The sequence below is a fragment of the Patiria miniata genome, unplaced genomic scaffold (assembly GCF_015706575.1).
Source record: "Patiria miniata isolate m_02_andy unplaced genomic scaffold, ASM1570657v1 HiC_scaffold_22, whole genome shotgun sequence".
Taxonomy (NCBI): Eukaryota; Metazoa; Echinodermata; class Asteroidea; order Valvatida; family Asterinidae; genus Patiria; species Patiria miniata.
In genome coordinates, this window is record NW_024037061.1 from 19,057,035 (window position 1) to 19,064,636 (window position 7,602).

Here is a 7,602-nt window from a genome sequence, read left to right on the forward strand (position 1 = left end):
AAGCACTATAAGGCCCAGGAGAAGGACTGCTTCTCACGGCTAGAACAGACTCAGACCAGAGCTCTCTTGAGAAGCACTATACGGCCCAGGAGAAGGACCGCACCAAGTACATCACTACCTTGCTGATGCTTCACAGGGATGGAACAGACTCAGAACAGAGCTCTCTTGAGAAGCACTATACGGCCCAGGAGAAGGAATGCTTCTCACGGCTAGAACAGACTCAGACCAGAGCTCTCTTGAGAAGCACTGTACGGCTCAGGAGGAGGACCGCATCAAGTACATATACATCACTACCTTGCTGGTGCTTCATCACAGGGATGGAAGAGACTCAGACCAGAGCTCCATTGAGAAGCACTATGCGGCCCAGGAGAAGGACCGCACCAAGTACACATCACTACCTTGCTGGTGCTTCGCAGGGATGGAAGAGACTCAGACCAGAGCTCCCTTGAGAAGCACTATGCGGCCCAGGAGAAGGACTGCACCATGTACACATCACTACCTTGCTGGTGCTTCACAGGGATGGAATAGACTTGAAGTACTGCAAAGTAAGACTTTTCATATTTGAAGAGAAAATCATACTGTACTTTAAAACGGTTGAGGGATTAACAGCAAAAGATCTTTCTTCAGTGCTTAAGGGTTATTCAGGTAAGCTTTGCTTAATTTTAGTGCGTTCGATTACTTCCCCCACGCTTACTCGTGCAAGCACGACAGCATTCGATTGACCTCTCACGTGACTTCTCGTGCTTACTCAAGCTTGGCCCAAGTAACCGACTCACCGAGCCAGTTACTTGGGTAAGTATCCCATAAGGCCATACAATGAACACGGCTGCCAACGTGACGTTCGGCGGGCGCCTCAGGCCATGTCCGAAACAGGCTTCCAGAGCCACGGCTACGTCTATTGTCAGTGCGTCCCCGCCACTATTTTCAGTGGGCGCAGAGCTAGACCTAGCTCTAGACACTTGATTCGGATGCAGCCTCAGTGTCATGTCAAAGTTCAACTTTCCAGCTCCTTGCACAAAACTTAACCCGGAACCTTTCGTTTATTTAGCTCCACTGCGCATGTCTGTCATCACGCGAGCCAAGCGCGAGTAAGCTGGGGAAAATAATCAAACGCACTCATTGTGTAACATACAGTCATCCATATTGTTGAAATGAGGCTGATAGATGTGCATTCTGATGGTTATGCAACACCACAGACTTCAACAGATTCCAAAATTATTTATTTCATAAGTCTCTAGTTTCATAAGTAACTATAAAGTATCTGTGGTTTCATGGTTTGAACGAAAAAAAAGAGGTAAATTTATTTCCCAGATGCGAAGGGAAATGTGTAGAGAAGAAAACTATAATTGGGATAACACTGAAATTATGTTTGATTTTTTTATGAAAAAATGTCGTCAAAGTTTTGAGGTTAGTTGAAAAACACCTAATGTTAGAAACTAAGTGCATTTGTCAGAGGAATCAACAATAATGTACATTATATTGTTTTTGTTCAGCGAAACAAGCAAAATGTGCCTTTAAACGTTAACAGGAAATTAGCAATAATGAATGGGACAGTTTTCAGTTTAAATCTTACACTTTTTTGAAGGATTAATATTTTATGGACCAAAAAATGACCAACCATAGCTACACATGGAAGTATTTCAAATGATTTTATTGAAATTATCCGTTAAAATTAACTACCAATGCTGTGTTTATGCACATTTGTATAAAAGCTGTAAATAGTACTGTAGAATAATTTCAGAGTACATATTAACAATGTATGAAGTCTGTACCATGTAACATTATTGAAACTGCCTTTCTAACTATCCATGGCATCGCAAGGCAGTGGTTTTCTGTACAAATTATTCCTGTTATTATTTACTTTTCTCTTGTGTATGAATTGTTCTGTCGGTCATAATTATTTCAATAAATCAAATCAGTCATCAGTAATTACAATGTTTTTGTCAATGCGTCTTCTCTCGAGATGTGTGGAATTGAACTGTAGCCAGCTGAAAAACATGATCTGTTAAGTTCCAATGCACTATTAGAATAATTATGATTGGATCAAACAATTTGATTTGTAGCTCCAAAAAAACACAATTGTTTGCCTTTTTTTGTTTGTCAAAAAAAAAGAAAGAGCAATCTGGATGGTAGATTTTTTTTTTTTCAAAAAAATAAATAGACAGGAAGTTGAAATATTAGAATTTGTAAGAGAGTTTCAGAGTTGTGTGTGGCTAAGTGTGGAAGCACTGTTATTGAAATTTATTTAGGGAACCTAAGAGCTAAGTTTATAAAATAGGGAAATGTACTGGGGGGACCCAAGTAGTGCACTGGTTAGTAGTTGTGACTGGAAACCCAGGCGTTGTGGGTTCAGGTCCTGCATGCATCGAATTTTGGGTCCGAATTTTGGGTCCGAATTTTGGGTCCGAATTTTGGGTCCGAATTTTGGGTCCGAATTTTGGGTCCGAATTTTGGGTCCGAATTTTGGGTCCGAATTTTGGGTCCGAATTTTGGGTCCGAATTTTGGGTCCGAATTTTGGGTCCGAAACCACTTTTCAACTATATCATCATTTTTTCATACTCATTATATATTTCGCCTTATGAATATTCATTGATTTCCTGATGAATATTCAGTGGTGAAACCACTTTTCAGCTATACCATCATTTGTTCATACTCATTATATATTTCGCCTTATGAATATTCAGTGGTGAAACCACTTTTCAGCTATACCATCATTTGTTCATACTCATTATATATTTCGCCTTATGAATATTCAGCTATACCATCATTTGTTAATACTCATTATATATTTCGCCTTATGAATATTCAGTGGTGAAACCACTTTTCAGCTATACCATCATTTGTTCATACTCATTATATATTTCGCCTTATGAATATTCAGCTATACCATCATTTGTTCATACTCATTATATATTTCGCCTTATGAATATTCAGTGGTGAAACCACTTTTCAGCTATACCATCATTTGTTCATACTCATTATATATTTCGCCTTATGAATATTCAGCTATACCATCATTTGTTCATACTCATTATATATTTCGCCTTATGAATATTCAGTGGTGAAACCACTTTTCAGCTATACCATCAATTGTTCATACTCATTATATATTTCGCCTTATGAATATTCAGCTATACCATCATTTGTTCATACTCATTATATATTTCGCCTTATGAATATTCAGTGGTGAAACCACTTTTCAGCTTTACCATCATTTGTTCATACTCATTATATATTTCGCCTTATGAATATTCAGCTATACCATCATTTGTTCATACTCATTATATATTTCGCCTTATGAATATTCAGTGGTGAAACCACTTTTCAGCTATACCATCATTTGTTCATACTCATTATATATTTCGCCTTATGAATATTCATTGATTTCCTGATGAATATTCAGTGGTGAAACCACTTTTCAGCTATACCATCATTTGTTCATACTCATTATATATTTCGCCTTATGAATATTCATTGATTTCCTGATGAATATTCAGTGGTGAAACCACTTTTCAGCTATACCATCATTTGTTCATACTCATTATATATTTCGCCTTATGAATATTCATTGATTTCCTGATGAATATTCATTAATCATTCTTTTTCCTTATTTTAAGCTATTAAACAATTGCTATTGGACAAATGCTAAATAAAGTGAACACACAAGGTATAAAAGCTTTTCTTTCCATTTTGTTTCTCTTTATTTCTTCAATAATCACATCATTACTCTGACAAGTTCTTGAATTTTAAGCACCAAAGCACAAGGTAAAAACACATTTTTATCCAAAATTTACAACGGTAAGGGGTTAGCCTTGCATTTTTATCCAAAAGAGGCAAACTAACACGTTTTTATCCAAAATTTAAAACGATAAGGGGTTAACCTTGCATTTTTATTAAAAAGGGGCAAAAACACGTTATTATCCAAAATTTTAAACGGTAAGGGGTTAGCCTTGCATTTTTATCAAAAAGGAGCAAAAACACATTTTTATCCAAAATTTACAACGGTAAGGGGTTAGCCTTGCATTTTTATCCAAAGGGAAACACATTTTTATCCAAAATTTAAAACGGTAAGGGGTTAACCTTGGATTTTAATCAACAAGAGGCAAAAACACTTTTTATCCAAAATTTACAACAGTAAGGGGTTTGCCTTGAATTTTTATCAAAAAGGGGCAAAAACACAATTTTATTCATAATTTACAACAGTAAGGGGTTAGCCTTGCATTTTTATCAAAAAGGGGCAAACACACATTTTTATCCAAATTTTAAAACAGTAAGGGGTTAGCCTTGCATTTTTATCTAAAAGGGGCAAAAACACGTTATTATCCAAAATTTAAAACGGTAAGGGGTTAGTTAGCCTTGTATTTTTATCAAAAAGAGGCAAAAACACATTTTTATCCAAAATTTACAACAGGAAGGGGTTAGCCTTGCATTTTTACCAAATAGAGGCAAAAAACACATTTTTATCCAAAATTTAAAACGGTAAGGGGTTAACCTTGCATTTTTATTAAAAAGGGGCAAAAACACGTTATTATCCAAAATTTAAAACGGTAAGGGGTTAGCCTTGCATTGTTATCAAAATGGGGCAAAAACACATTTTTATCCAAAATTTACAACGGTAAGCATGGTAAGGGGTTAGCCTTGCATTTTTATCAAAAAGGGGCAAAAAAACATTGTTATCCACATTTTAAAACGGTAAGGGGTTAGCCTTGCATTTTTATCAAAAAGGGGCAAAACACATTTTTATCCAAAATTTAAAACGGTAAAGGGGTTAGCCTTGCATTTTTATCCAAAAGAGGCAAAAACACATTTTTATCCAAAATTTACAACAGTAAGGGGTTAGCCTTGAATTTTTATCAAAAAGGGGCAAAAACACGTTATTATCCAAAATTTAAAACGATAAGGGGTTAACCTTGCATTTTTATTAAAAAGGGGCAAAAACACGTTATTATCCAGAATTTAAAACGGTAAGGGATTAGCCTTTCATTTTTATCAAAAGGGGCAAAAACACGTTTTTATCCAAAAATTTAAAACGGTAAGGGGTAAGCCTTGCATTTTTATCAAAAGGGGCAAAAACACATTTTTATCCAAAATTTTAAACGGTAAGGGGTTAGTTAGCCTTGTATTTTTATCAAAAAGAGGCAAAAACACATTTTTATCCAAAATTTAAAACAGTAAGGGGTTAGCCTTGCATTTTTACCAAATAGAGGCAAAAACACATTTTTATCCAAAATTTAAAACGGTAAGGGGTAACCCTTGCATTTTTATGAAAATGGGGCAAAAACATGTTATTATCCAAAATTTAAAACGGTCAGGGGTTAGCCTTGTATTTTAATCAAAAAGAGGCAAAAACACATTTTTATCCAAAATTTAAAACGATAAGGGGTTAACCTTGCATTTTTATTAAAAAGGGGCAAAAACACGTTATTATCCAAAATTTAAAACGGTAAGGGGTTAGCCTTGCATTTTTATCAAAAAGGGCAAAAACACATTTTTATCCAAAATTTACAACGGTGAGCATGGTAAGGGGTTAGCCTTGCATTTTTATCAAAAAGGGGCAAAAACACATTGTTATCCAAATTTTAAAACGGTAAGGGGTTAGCCTTGCATTTTTATCAAAAGGGGCAAAACACATTTTTATCCAAAATTTAAAACGGTGAGGGGTTAGCCTTGCATTTTTATCCAAAAGAGGCAAAAACACATTTTTTATCCAAAATTTACAACAGTAGGGGTTAGCCTTGCATTTTTATCAAAAAGGGACAAAAACACATTTTTATCCATAATTTACAACAGTAAGGGGTTAGCCTTGAATTTTTATCAAAAAGGGGCAAAAACACATTTTTATCCATAATTTACAACGGTAAGGGGTTAGCCTTGCATTTTTATCAAAAAGGGCAAAAACACATTTTTATCCAAATTTTAAAACAGTAAGGGGTTAGCCTTGCATTTTTATCTAAAAGGGACAAAAACACCTTTATTTATCCAAAATTTACAACAGTAAGGGGTTAGCCTTGTATATTTATCAAAAAGAAGCAAAAACACATTTTTATCCAAAATTTACAACGGTAAGGGGTAAGCTTTGCATTTTTATCAAAAAGGGGCAAACACACATTTTTATCCAAAATTTTAAACGGTAAGGGGTTAGTTAGCCTTGTATTTTTATCAGAAAGAGGCAAAAACACATTTTTATCCAAAAATTTAAAACGGTAAGGGGTAAGCCTTGTATTTTTATCAAAAAGAGGCAAAAACACATTTTTATCCATAATTTACAACAGTAAGGGGTAAGCCTTGCATTTTTACCAAATAGAGGCAAAAACACATTTTTATCCAAAATTTAAAACGGTAAAGGGTTACCCTTGCATTTTTATGAAAAAGGGGCAAAAACACGTTATTATCCAAAATTTAAAACGGTAAGGGGTTAGCCTGGCATTTTTATCAAAAAGGGGCAAAAACACATTTTTATCCAAAATTTGTATTTTAATCAAAAAGGGGCAAAAACACATTTTTATCCAAAATTTACAAAGATAAGGGGTTTACCTTGCATTTTTATTAAAAAGGGCAAAAAAAACGTTATTATCCAAAATTTAAAACGGTAAGGGGTTAGCCTTGCATTTTTATCAAAAAGGGGCAAAAACACATTTTTATCCAAAATTTACAACGGTAAGGGGTTAGCCTTGCATTTTTATCCAAAAGGGGCAAAAACACATTTTTATCCAAAATTTAAAACGGTCAGGGCTTAGCCTTGTATTTTAATCAAAAAGAGGCAAAAACACATTTTTATCCAAAATTTAAAACGGTATGGGGTTAACCTGGCATTTTTATGAAAAAGGGGCAAAAACACATTTTATCCAAAATTTAAAACGGTAAGGGGTTAGCCTTGCATTTTTATCAAAAAGGGGCAAAAACACATTTTTATCGAAAATTTAAAACGGTAAGGGGTTAGCCTTGCATTTTTATCAAAAAGAGGCAAAAACACATTTTTATCCAAAATTTAAAACGGTCAGGGGTTAACTGCATTTTTATGAAAAAGAGGCAAAAACACATTTTTATCCAAAATTTACAACGGTAAGGGGTTAGCCTTGCATTTTTATCAAAAAGGGACAAAAACACATTTTTTATCCAAAATTTAAAACGGTAAGGGGTTAGCCTTGTATTTTTATCAAAAAGGGGCACAAACACATTTTTTATCCAAAATTTAAAACGGTAAGGGGTTAGCCTGGCATTTTTATCAAAAAGGGGCAAAAACACATTTTTATCCAAAATTTGTATTTTTATCAAAAAGGGGCAAAAACACATTATCAAAAATTTAAAACGGTAAGGGGTTAGCCTTGTACATGTACATGTATTTTTATCAAAAAGAGGCAAAAACACATTTTTATCCAAAAATTTAAAACGGTAAGGGGTTAGCCTTGTATTTTTATCAGAAAGAGGCAAAAACACATTCGTATCCATAATTTACAACGGTAAGGGGATAGCCTTACATTTCTATCAAAAACATGAATAAGGGTAAAGCTTTGCATTTTGATCAAATGGGGGGAAGTTAAGATTTTATCACAAAGTTGTAATGGTAAGGGGTTAGCCTTGCATTTGTATCAAGAAAAGGA